General features: G+C 44.2%; 1 long non-coding RNA gene across 1 annotated transcript; it reads right to left on the bottom strand.

Annotated features, from left to right (window-relative positions):
• Positions 1-208: 208 nt before the first annotated feature.
• Positions 209-2,032, bottom strand: LOC135543959 (uncharacterized). The gene is made up of 3 exons (XR_010456278.1): positions 1,779-2,032; positions 891-1,422; positions 209-372 (listed from the first exon to the last, which is right to left on the bottom strand). It is a non-coding gene; the product is annotated as an uncharacterized LOC135543959 (long non-coding RNA).
• Between the last annotated feature and the right edge of the window lie 9,567 nt (positions 2,033-11,599).

Genomic DNA, 11,599 nt, shown 5'->3' with positions numbered 1-11,599 from the left:
TAGTTTTGTGTCAATTGTGGAGTTGCCCAAGTTGCTGGGGATCAGAAGTGCTCGGTGCGAGAGAGACAGGTTGAGGTTGCCAGGGTCAGAATAGAACAGCAGGTGTGGTATGCTGAGGCAGTGAACAGACAATGCGTTTACACTTATCCTACAACTACTACTGCACTGATCACAGTCAAACAGAAAAGGCTGATGCTTGGAATTCATTTTTATTGTGAAGTTATTTGATATAGGAAAAATAAAAATCCAAAAGCCCATTTAGGGCCATGGCAAACTACCTATCATGGACACTCTCCCTCTTCCTCCATGGTGTCCTCCAGTCGCTCATTGGAAGCAATGCCTCCAATCCATACAGAATGTAATCATATGGTGCTGTAAAACAAACAAAAATGTAGTTTTTAGTTGAATCAAATCAAATTAAATTGTATTTGTCACATGGGCCGAAATGAAATTGTCCCATACAGTGAAATTCTTACTTACAAGCCATTAACCAACAACCTTAAGAGGTTTTAACCAACAATGAAGTTAAGAAAAAAAGCGTTAAAGTACTTACTAAAATAAACTGAAGTAAAAAAATAAATGAATAAAATAAATGATTATGGAGCAAAAAATAAAATAACAGTAGTGAGGCTATATACAGGGGGTACAGAGTCAATGTGCGAGGGCACCGGTTATTAGACGAGGTAATTGAGGTAATATGTAGAGGTAAAGTGACTATGCATGGATAATAAACAGAGAGTAGCAGCAGCGTAAAAATGGGGGTGGGGGGACAATGCAAATAGTCTGGGTAGACATTTGATTAGCTATTCGGGAGTCTTATGGCTTGGGGGTAAAAGCTGTTAAGAAGCCTTTGGGATAAAGGCATTGGATAAATGCATTTATACACATACAGTAATTCACAATCTCCAATCATGCTGGTGCTGTGGCCGGGGCTGGAAACCGTGCTGGTACTGGAGCCGGTACTAGTACTGGGACGGTAACCGGGAACTGGTGTTTGTGCTGGATTGGATCTGGGACTGTAGAGGGGAGAAATGACAACCTGAGGAGCAAGCAGGCACACAAGGGAGTCCAAGGCCGTAAGATTAGGGCTGGCACCTTCCTGTGGCCTGCTCACTCTGGGTGAAGGTTCGATCTTTGGTCCCACCGCACCTCGAGTGGTGGTCGGATGCTGGGGTTAGTGCTGGGACTGGTGTTGGATCTGCAGAGGGGAGGAAGGACGACCCAAGGAGCAAGCAGGCACACAAGCAAGCCCTAGACCCAGAGGTTGGTGGTGGCACTCCCCTGTGTCGGGGAGATGGGTCGAAGAATGGAGGAGGTGTAGCGTTGCTTGAGGTGGGTGGTGGCACTCCACCGGGTCGGGGAGATAGGTCGAAGAATGGAGGAGGTGTAGCGCTGCTTGATCAGTCCTTTATCCACCCCAATCTGCATGATGACAGACACGATTCTATTACTTAATAGCTTAATGGACCAAGTTATAACTATATTAAAACAATTCTATGGGTAGTACATCTCATAGAGAAAACACGCTTATATTACTGTATCTCAGCCTATTAGAAAAATAGCAAGGTCCACACTCTTGAAATAAAGGTGAAAAATATTTATTCCAATTCATAGATTCTTCCATTCTTTTTCAACTCTTTTCCAAGAATGCCAACCTTCCTAAGAATATTACCAGTGTGCAGCTTTCCTTTCTTTTAACATATTATTTCCATGTATCAGGATTGGGCAAAGCAACCATCTACTGTTATGAAAGTCTGATTTAAGGAAACTGATGATACCTCCTCCAACAGCTCATGCAGCCTAAATATTTCTCCATACAACGCCTTAATCTCCCTCATGTTTCCTCGCTCAGTACTCCAAGTCCCTCTAGCCAATCTCCAATAGGTAAGCTCAAGATCATGGATATCCTCCCGCATGCGTAGTTCAACCTGGGTCCTCTTCTCATTGGGCCTCTTCTTTTTCCTCTTCTTTGGGGTTGAATCTGTGTTTTCCATGCCCTGCCTACGTACCCTTGGGGCATGAAGGAAATTTAGAATAGAACATGTTATATTTGATTTTACTCATTGGATTATTATGTGCATTCCATTGTTATAGAAGTGGTTCCCAAACTTTTTAATGTCCCGTACACCTTCAAACATTCAACTTCCAGCTGCGCACTCTCAAATGTTTTTTAAAATTTTATTTCACCTTTATTTAATTAACAGGTAGGCTAGTTGAGAACAAGTCCTCATTTACAACTGCGACCTGGCCGAGATAAAGCAAAGCAACACAAACAACAAACATACAGTCAGTAACACAATAGAGAAAAAATAGTCCACATACAGCAATAAATAGGCCATAGCGGCAAAGTAATTACAATTTAGCATTAACACTGGAGTGATAGATGTGCAGAAGATGAATGTGCAAGTAGAGATACTGGGGTGCAAAGGAGCAAAAATATAAATAACAGTATAGGGATAAGGTAGTTGGATGGGCTATTTACAGATGGGCTATGTACTGGTGCAGTGATCTGTGAGATGCTCAGACAGCTGGTGCTTAAAAGTTAGCAAGGGACATATGAGTCTCCAGCTTCAGTGTTTTTTGCAATTCGTTCCAGTCATTAGCAGCAGAGAAGGAAAGGCGGCCAAAGGAGTAATTGGCTTTGGGTGTGACCAGTGAAATATACCTGCTGGAGCGCGTGCTACAGGTGGCTGCTGCTATGGTGACCAGTGAGCTGAGATAAGGTGGGGCTTTACCTAGCAAAGACTTATAGATGACCTGGAGCCAGTGGGTTTGGCGACGAATATGAAGCGAGGGCCAGCCAACGAGAGCATACAGGTCGCAGTGGTGAGTAGTATATGGGGCTTTGGTGACAAAACGGATGGCACTGTGATAGACTGCTTCCAATTTGCTGAGTATAGTGTTGGAGGCTATTTTGTAAATGACATCACCGAAGTCGAGGATCGGCAGGATAGTCAGTTTTACGAGGGTGTGTTTGGCAGCATGAGATTTAATTTTGGAATGGAGATGCTTAATGTGATTCTGGAAGGAGAGTTTAGTCTAACCAGACACCCAGTTATTTGTCCACATATTCTAAGTCACAACTGTCCAGAGTGGTGATGCTGGATGGGCAGGCAGGTGCGGGCAGCTGAAGAGCATGCATTTAGTTTTACTTGCATTTAAGAGCAGTTGGAGGCCACGGAAGGAGAGTTGCATGGCATTGAAGCTCGTCTGGAAGTTAGTTAATACAGTGTCCAAAGAAGGGCCAGAAGTATACAGAATGGTGTCGTCTGCGTAGAGGTGGATCAGAGAATCACCAGCAGCAAGAGCGACATCATTGATGTACACAGAGAAGAGAGTCGGCCTGAGATTTGAACCCTGTGGCACCCCCGTAGAGACTGCCAGAGGTCCGGACAACAGGCCCTCCGATTTGACACACTGAACTCTATCTGAGAAGTAGTTGGTGAAGCAGGGGAAGCAGTCATTTGAGAAACCAAGGCTGTTGAGTCTGCTAATAAGAATGTAGTGATTGACAGAGTCGAAAGCCTTGGCCAGGTCAATGAATACAGCTGCACAGTATTGCTTCTTATAGATGGCAGTTATGATATCATTTAGGACCTTGAGCGTGGCTGAGGTGCACCCCATGACCAACTCGGAAAACAGGTTGCATAGCGGAGAAGGTACGGTGGGATTCGACATGGTCGGTGATCTGTTTGTTAACTTGGCTTTTGAAGACCTTAGAAAGGCAGGGTAGGATAGATATAGGTCTGTAGCAGTTTGCATCTAGAGTGTCTCCCCCTTTGAAGTTGGGGATGAGTGCAGCAGCTTTCCAATCCAGATTTTGGTTCAGATTTTGCAGCTCTTTCAGAACATCAGCTATATGGATTTGGGTGAAGGAGAAATGGGGGACATTTGGGCAAGTTGCTGTGGGGGGTGCATGGCTGTTGACCAGGGTAGGGGTGGCCAGGTGGAAAGCATGGCCAGCCGTAGAAAAATGCTTATTGAAATTCTCAATTATACAGAAATGTATCGGATTTATCGGCGGTGACAGTGTTTCCTAGCTTCATTGCAGTGGGCAGCTGGGAGGAGGTGCTTCGTGGACTTTACAGTGTCCCAGAACCTTTTGGAGTTTGTGCTACAGGATGCAAATTTCTGTTTGAAAAAGCTAGCCTTTGCTTTCCTAACTGCCTGTGTATATTGGTTCCTAACTTCCCTGAAAGTTGCATATTGTGGGGGCTATTTGATGTTTGTGCTGGTCAAGGGCCGTCAGGTCTGGAGTGAACCACAGGCTATATCTGTTCCTGGTTCTAAATGTTTTCAATGTGGCATGCTTATTTAAGATTGTGAGGAAAGCACTTTTAACCTCTTGAAACTCCCCATCCCGGATCCGGGATTGTGACTAAGCCTCAGGCTCATTAGCATAACGCAACGTTAACGATTTCTGAAAATCGCAAATAAAATTAAAATAATGCGTTTGCTCTCAAGCTTAGCCTTTTCTTAACAACACTGTCATCTCAGATTTTCAAAATATGCTTTTGAACCATAGAAATTGACTAATTTGTGTAAGAGTATGCAAAGCTAGCATAGCATTTTGTGTAGCATGTAGCACGCAACATTTTCACAAAAGCCAGATAACCAAATAAATAAAATCATTTACCTTTGAAGAGCTTCTGATGTTTTCAATGAGGAGACTCCCAGCCACATACCAAATGCGCAGTGTTTCCTGAAAGCGTCTGTGTGTAGGAGAAATCGTTCCGTTTTCTACATTGCGCCTGGCTACCGAAACGAACCGAAAATGCAGTCACCTACAACGTGAAACTTTTTCCGGATTAACTACATAATATCGACCGAAACATGGCAAACGTTGTTTGGAATCAATCCTCAAGGTGTTTTTTCACATATCTCTTCATTGACATGCAGTTCATGGAAGCTTGCTTCTCTCTCTGTGCCCCATGGAAAAATACTGGCAGGTGACTTTTGCGCACCAATTTCGGCGCAGGACACCGGGCGGACACGTGGTAAATGTGGTCTCTTATGGTCAATCTTCCAACGATCTGCCTACAAATACGTCACAATGCTGCAGACACCTTGGGGAAACGACAGAAAGGGCAGACTCATTCCTCTTGCGTTCACAGCCATATAAGGAGATCATGAAAGACAGAGCCTCAAAAATCCTTGTCATTTCCTGGATGCCAAGTCATCTTGGTTTTGCCTGAAGCTCACGTTAAAGGGCACGCACAGAGAAGATATTTGTATTTCTGGACACGTCAGAGTGTTTTCTTTCGAACAGTAGCAATTATATGCATAGTCGAGCATCTTTTTGTGACAAAATATCTTGTTTAAAACGGGAACGTTTTTCTTCCAAAAATGAAATAGCGCCACCATAAGTGTAAGAGGTTAAAGAATAACAAGGCTTTTTCTACTAACTGAATGAGGTCAATATCCTTCCAGGATACCGGGGCCAGGTTGATTAGAAAGTCCTGCTCGCTGAAGTGTTTTAGGGAGCGTTTGACAGTGATGAGGGGTGGTCGTTTGACCGCAGACCCATTACGGATGCAGGCAATGAGGCAGTGATTGCTGAGGTCCTGGTTGAAGACAGCAGAGGTGTATTTGGAGGGCAGATTGGTTGAGAGGGTCATCTATGAGGGTGCCTATGTTTACAGATTTGGGGTTGTACCTGGTGGGTTCATTGATCATTTGTGTAAGATTGAGGGCATCAAGCTTAGATTGTAGGATGGCTGGGGTGTTAAGCATGTCCTAGTTTAGGTCACCTAACAGCACGAGGCTCTGAAGAAAGATGGGGGTAATCAATTCACATATTGTGTCCAGGGCACAGCTGGGGGCAGATGGTGTTCTATAGCAAGCGGCAACAGTGAGAGACTTGTTTCTGGAAAGGTGGATTTTTAAAAGTAGAAGCTCAAATTGTTTGGGCACAGACCTGGATAGTAAGACAGAACTTTACAGGCTCCCTCTGCAGTAGATTGCAACTCTGCCTCCTTTGGCAGTTCTATCTTGTCGGAAAATGTTATAGTTAGGGATGGAAATTTCTGGGGTTTTGGTGGCCTTCCTAAGCCAGGAGTCAGACACAGCTTGGAATTCCGGGTTGGCAGAGTTTGCTAAAGCACTGAATAAAACAAACTTGGGGAGGAGGATTCTAATGTTAACATGCATGAAACCAAGGCTTTTACAGTTACATAAGTCAACAAATGAGAAGACCTGGGGAGTGGGAGTGGAGCTAGGCACTGCAGGGCCTGGATTAACTTCTACATCACCAGAGGAGCAAATGGGGAGTAGGATAAGGGTACGGCTAAGGGCTATAAGAACTGGTTGTCTAGTACGTTTGGAACAGATAGTAAAAGTAGCAGGTTTCTGGGCGAGGTAGAATAGATTCCATACATAATGTACAGTCGTGGCCAAAAGTTTTAAAAATTACACGAATGTTAATTTTCACAAAGTCTGCTGCCTCAGTTTGTATGATGGCAATTTGCATATACTCCAGAATGTTATGAAGAGTGATTAGATGAATTTCAATTCATTGCAAAGTCCATTTTGGCCATGCGAATGAACTGAATCTCCCAAAAACATTTCCATTGCATTTCAGCCCTGCCACAAAAAGACCAGCTGACATCATGTCAGTGATTCTCTCGTTAACCTCTACTAACTCCCCATCCCGCATGCGGGAGCGTAATCATCGCCTGACACTAATTTGCACAACGCATTGGACATAAATATCCCTAGAAAATATTCCTATTCATGAAAATCACCAAAGAAATATATTAGCCTTTTGTTAATCACCCTGTCATCTCAGATTTTCAAAATATGCTTTACAGCCAAAGCTAGACAAGCATTTGTATAAGTTTATCATAGCCTAGCATAGCATTATGCCCTGCTAGCAGCAGGCAACATTTTCACGAAAATAGAAAAGAAATCAAATTAAATCATTTACCTTTGAAGAACTTCAGATGTTTTCACTCACAAGACTCACAGTTAGATAGCAAATGTTCCTTTTTTCCCAAAATATTATTTTTGTAAGCGAAATAGCTCCGTTTGTTCTTCACGTTTGGCTGAGAAATCGACCGGAAAACGCACTACAACGCCAAACTTTTTTCCAAATTAGCTCCATAATATCGACAGAAACATGGCAAACGTTGTTTAGAATCAATCCTCAATGTGTTTTTCACATATCTATTCGATAATATATCCACCAGGACAATTGGTCTCTCATTAGAAGCGATTGGAATAATGGCTACCTCTGTGCTTTACGCAAGATTTTCTGCGGGAGCCATCATGTGACCACTTGCTCAATGTAGTCCCTTACGGCTATTCTTCAACATAAATGTGTAAAAATACGTCACAATGCTGTAGACACCTTGGGGAATACGTAGAAAGCGTAAGCTCATTCGTAGCCCATTCACAGCCATATAAGGAGTCATTGGCATGCAGCGCTTTCAAAATATGGGGCACTTCCTGATTGGATTTTTATCTGGGTTTCGCCTGTAACATCAGTTCTGTTGCACTCACAGACAATATCTTTGCAGTTTTGGAAACATTAGAGTGTTTTCTATCCAAAGCTCAATTATATGCATAGTCGAGCATCTTGTCGTGACAAAATATCCCGTTTAAAATGGGAACGTTTTTTATCAAAAAATGGAATACCGCCCCCAGAGTTTCAAGTTAACACAGGTGCGAGTGTTGATGAGGACAAGGCTGGAGATCACTCGGTCATGCTGAGTTCGAATAACAGACTGGAAACTTCAAAAGGAGGGTGGTCCTTGGAATCATTGTTCTTCCTCTGTCAACCATGGTTACCTGCAAGTAAACACGCACCGTCATCATTGCTTTGAACAAAAAGGGCTTGACAGGCAAGGATATTGCTACCAGTAAGATTGTACCTAAATCAACCATTTATCGGATCATCAAGAACTTCAAGGAGAGCGGTTCAATTGTTATGAAGAAGGCTTCAGGGCACCCAAGAAAGTCCAGCAAGCGCCAGGACCGTCTTCTAAAGTTGATTCAGCTGCGGGATCGGGGCACCACCAGTACAGAGCTTGATCAGGAATGGCAGCAGGCAGGAGGCGAAGACTTTTGGAGGATGGTCTGGTGTTAAGAAGGGCAGCAAAGAAGCCACTTCTCACCAGGAAAAACATCAAGGACAGACTGATATTCTGCAAAAGGTACAGGGATTGGACTGCTGAGGATTGGGGTTAAAGTCATTTTCTCTGATGAATCCCCTTTCCAATTGTTTGGGGAATCGGAAAAAAGCTTGTCCGGTGTGTGTGTGTGTTACTTCAGTATTCCATAGTAACATCTGACAAAAAATATCTAGACACTGAAACAGCAAACTTTGTGAAAATTAATATTTTGGACACGACTGTACAGACAAAGGTATGGTAGGATGTGAATACAGTTCAGGTAAACCTAGGCATTGAGTGACGATGAGAGAGGTATTGTCTCTAGAGACATCAATTTAACCAGGTGAGGTCAACGCATGTGTGGGAGGTGGGACAAGAGGGTTAGTTGAGGCATATTGAGCAGGGCCGGAAGCTCTACAGTGAAATAAGACAATAATCAATAACCAAAACAGCAATGGACAAGGCATATTGACATTAGGGAGAGGCATGTGTAGCCCGAGTGATCATAGGGTCCAATGAGTAGCTGGACGGGCAGGAGACACGGCGATTCAGACAGCTAGCGGGCCGGTGTTAGCAGGCTAGCAGAAGGGCCTTAGAGGGACATCGCGACGGAAGAAGGTTGTTGTAGTAGCCCCCTTGTGCGGTTACGCCGGCAGACCAGTCGTGATGGATCAGCAGGGGTCCGTGTAGTAAAAGGGTCCAGGCCAATTGGCAGAATAGGTATTGTAGTCAGAGACCTGGCCAGGTGGTGCCAGAATAACAACCTATCTCTCAACATAACCAAGACTAAGGAGATTATTGTGGACTACAGGAAAAGGAGGACTGAGCACGCCCCCATTCTCATCGACGGGGCTGTAGTGGAGCAGGTTGAGAGCTGTCCACATCAACAAACTAGAATGGTCCAAACACACCAAGACAGTCGTGAAGAGGACACAACAAAGCCTATTCCCCCTCAGGAAACTAAAAATATTTGGCATGGGTACAGAGATCCTCAAAAGGTTCTACAGCTGCACCATCGAGAGCATCCTGACTGGTACGGCAATTGCTCGGCCTCTGACCGCAAGGCACTACAGAGGGTAGTACATACGGCCCAGTCCATCACTGGGGCTAAGCTGCCTGCCATCCAGGACCTCTACACCAGGCGGTATCAGAGGAAGGCCCTAAAAATTGTCAAAGATCCCAGCCACCCCAGTCATAGACTGTTCTCTCTACTACCGCATGGCAAGCGGTACCGGAGTGCCAAGTCTAGGACAAAAAGGCTTCAACAGTTTTTACCCCCAAGCCATACGACTCCTGAACAGGTAATCAAATGGCTACCCGGACTATTTGCATTGTGTTCCTCCCCCCAACCCCTCTTTTTACGCTGCTGCTACTCTCTGTTTATCATATATGCATAGTCACTTTAACTATACATTCATGTACATACAGTGCCTTGCGAAAGTATTCGGCCCCCTTGAACTTTGCGACCTTTTGCCACATAAAGCTTGGGAAATCTTTTTGTATCCAAATCCGGCATTAAACTTCTTCACAACAGTATCTCGGACCTGCCTGGTGTGTTCCTTGTTCTTCATGATGCTCTCTGCGCTTTTAACGGACCTCTGAGACTATCACAGTGCAGGTGCATTTATATGGAGACTTGATTACACACAGGTGGATTATATTTATCATCATTAGTCATTTAGGTCAACATTGGATCATTCAGAGATCCTCACTGAACTTCTGGAGAGAGTTTGCTGCACTGAAAGTAAAGGGGCTGAATAATTTTGCACGCCCAATTTTTCAGTTTTTGATTTGTTAAAAAAGTTTGAAATATCCAATAAATGTCGTTCCACTTCATGATTGTGTCCCACTTGTTGTTGATTCTTCACAAAAAAATACAGTTTTATATCTTTATGTTTGAAGCCTGAAATGTGGCAAAAGGTCGCAAAGTTCAAGGGGGCCGAATACTTTCGCAAGGCACTGTACTACCTCAATTGGGCCGAGCAACCAGTGCTCCCGCACATTGGCTAACCGGGCTATTTGCATTGTGACCCACCCACCACCCGCCAACCCCTCTTTTACGCTACTGCTACTCTCTGTTCATCATATATGCATAGTCACTTTAACCATATCTACATGTACATACTACCTCAATCAGCCTGACTAACCAGTGTCTGTATGTAGCCTCGCTACTTTTATAGCCTTGCTACTGTATATAGCCTGTCTTTTTGCTGTTGTTTTATTGATTTACTTACCGATTGTTCACGTAATACCTTTTTTGCACTATTGGTTAGAGCCTGTAAGCATTTCACTGTAAGGTCTACGCCTGATGTATTCAACACATGTGACAAATAAACTTGGATTTGATAGTATCCCAGGAAATTGACTGATGGACCACTTCAGCTAACAGTCCGGTATGCTCTAGACAGCTAGCAGGCTAGCAGATGGGCATTCAGGGGACATCGCGACGAAGGAGACTGTTGAAAAACCCCCTCGGGCAGATTACGTCGGTAGTTCAGTCGTGATGGATCGGCGGGGCTCCGTATCGGCAATAGAAGGGGTCCAGACCAATTAGCAAAATAGGTATTGTAGCCCAAGGAATAGCTGATTGACCTCTTCAGCTAGCCGGGAGATGGGCCTAGCATAGGCTAGCTCCAGGCTAATTGGTGCTTGCTTCGGGACAGAGACGTTAGCCAGGAGAAGCCAATTGGATAGCAGCTAGCTAGCTGCGATGATCCAGGTGAATAGGTTCAGAGCTTGCGGTGGGATTCTGATGATATGGAGAAAAAGGAGTCCGATAAGCTCTATACAGACAGAGAAGAGCTCCAACTTTATAATCATAGCCTCAATTTTGTCCCACACACTGAATGTAGTTGCGGAGAGTCTCTGTTATCTTAGATTCAGATCATTCAGGTAAGAAAAAACCTCACCCAGATAGGCCAGTTGTGTGAGAAACTTGTCATCATGCAAGCGGTCAGACAAGTGAAAATTATGGTCAAATTTTAAAAAAGTGTCAATACTTTGCCCCTTGATAACCAGTTGTAAAAGCGTTACATGGTCGCTGCCCATATCATTACATAGTGCAGAAAATACACAAGAGTTCAGGGGCCTTGCTTTAACAACGTTAACTATTTTCACTGTAGTGTCCAAAACGTCTTTCAAACTGTCAGGCATTCCCTTGGCAGCAAGAGCCTCGGTGGATGCTGCAATGTACCCAAGTGGCTTCGGGAGCATCTGCTTGCACGCGCATTACCACACCACTACGCGCATTACCACTCCACTACTCCCAATATAAGTGAACCCCAAATCAATGTAGTTCTCATCATATTTGCGTCTCTTCGATGGTCCAACATCCCTGTCTGTTGTTCGGTGCTTTCCGGGGTAAGGGGGCAGTAGCTCTTCGGCTGCAATCAGATTTACAACTGTCAGTGTACATGCTAGCTGGGCTAACAACAAATGTAGAATTACTGATGCTGGCATTGGATGTTCTCGTGGAAGCAGAACAACTT

The sequence above is a fragment of the Oncorhynchus masou genome, chromosome 8, assembly GCF_036934945.1.
Source record: "Oncorhynchus masou masou isolate Uvic2021 chromosome 8, UVic_Omas_1.1, whole genome shotgun sequence".
Classification (NCBI taxonomy): domain Eukaryota; kingdom Metazoa; phylum Chordata; class Actinopteri; order Salmoniformes; family Salmonidae; genus Oncorhynchus; species Oncorhynchus masou.
The sequence above is the reverse complement of the archived record's forward strand: the minus strand, read 5'-3'. Positions and strand labels throughout refer to the sequence as shown.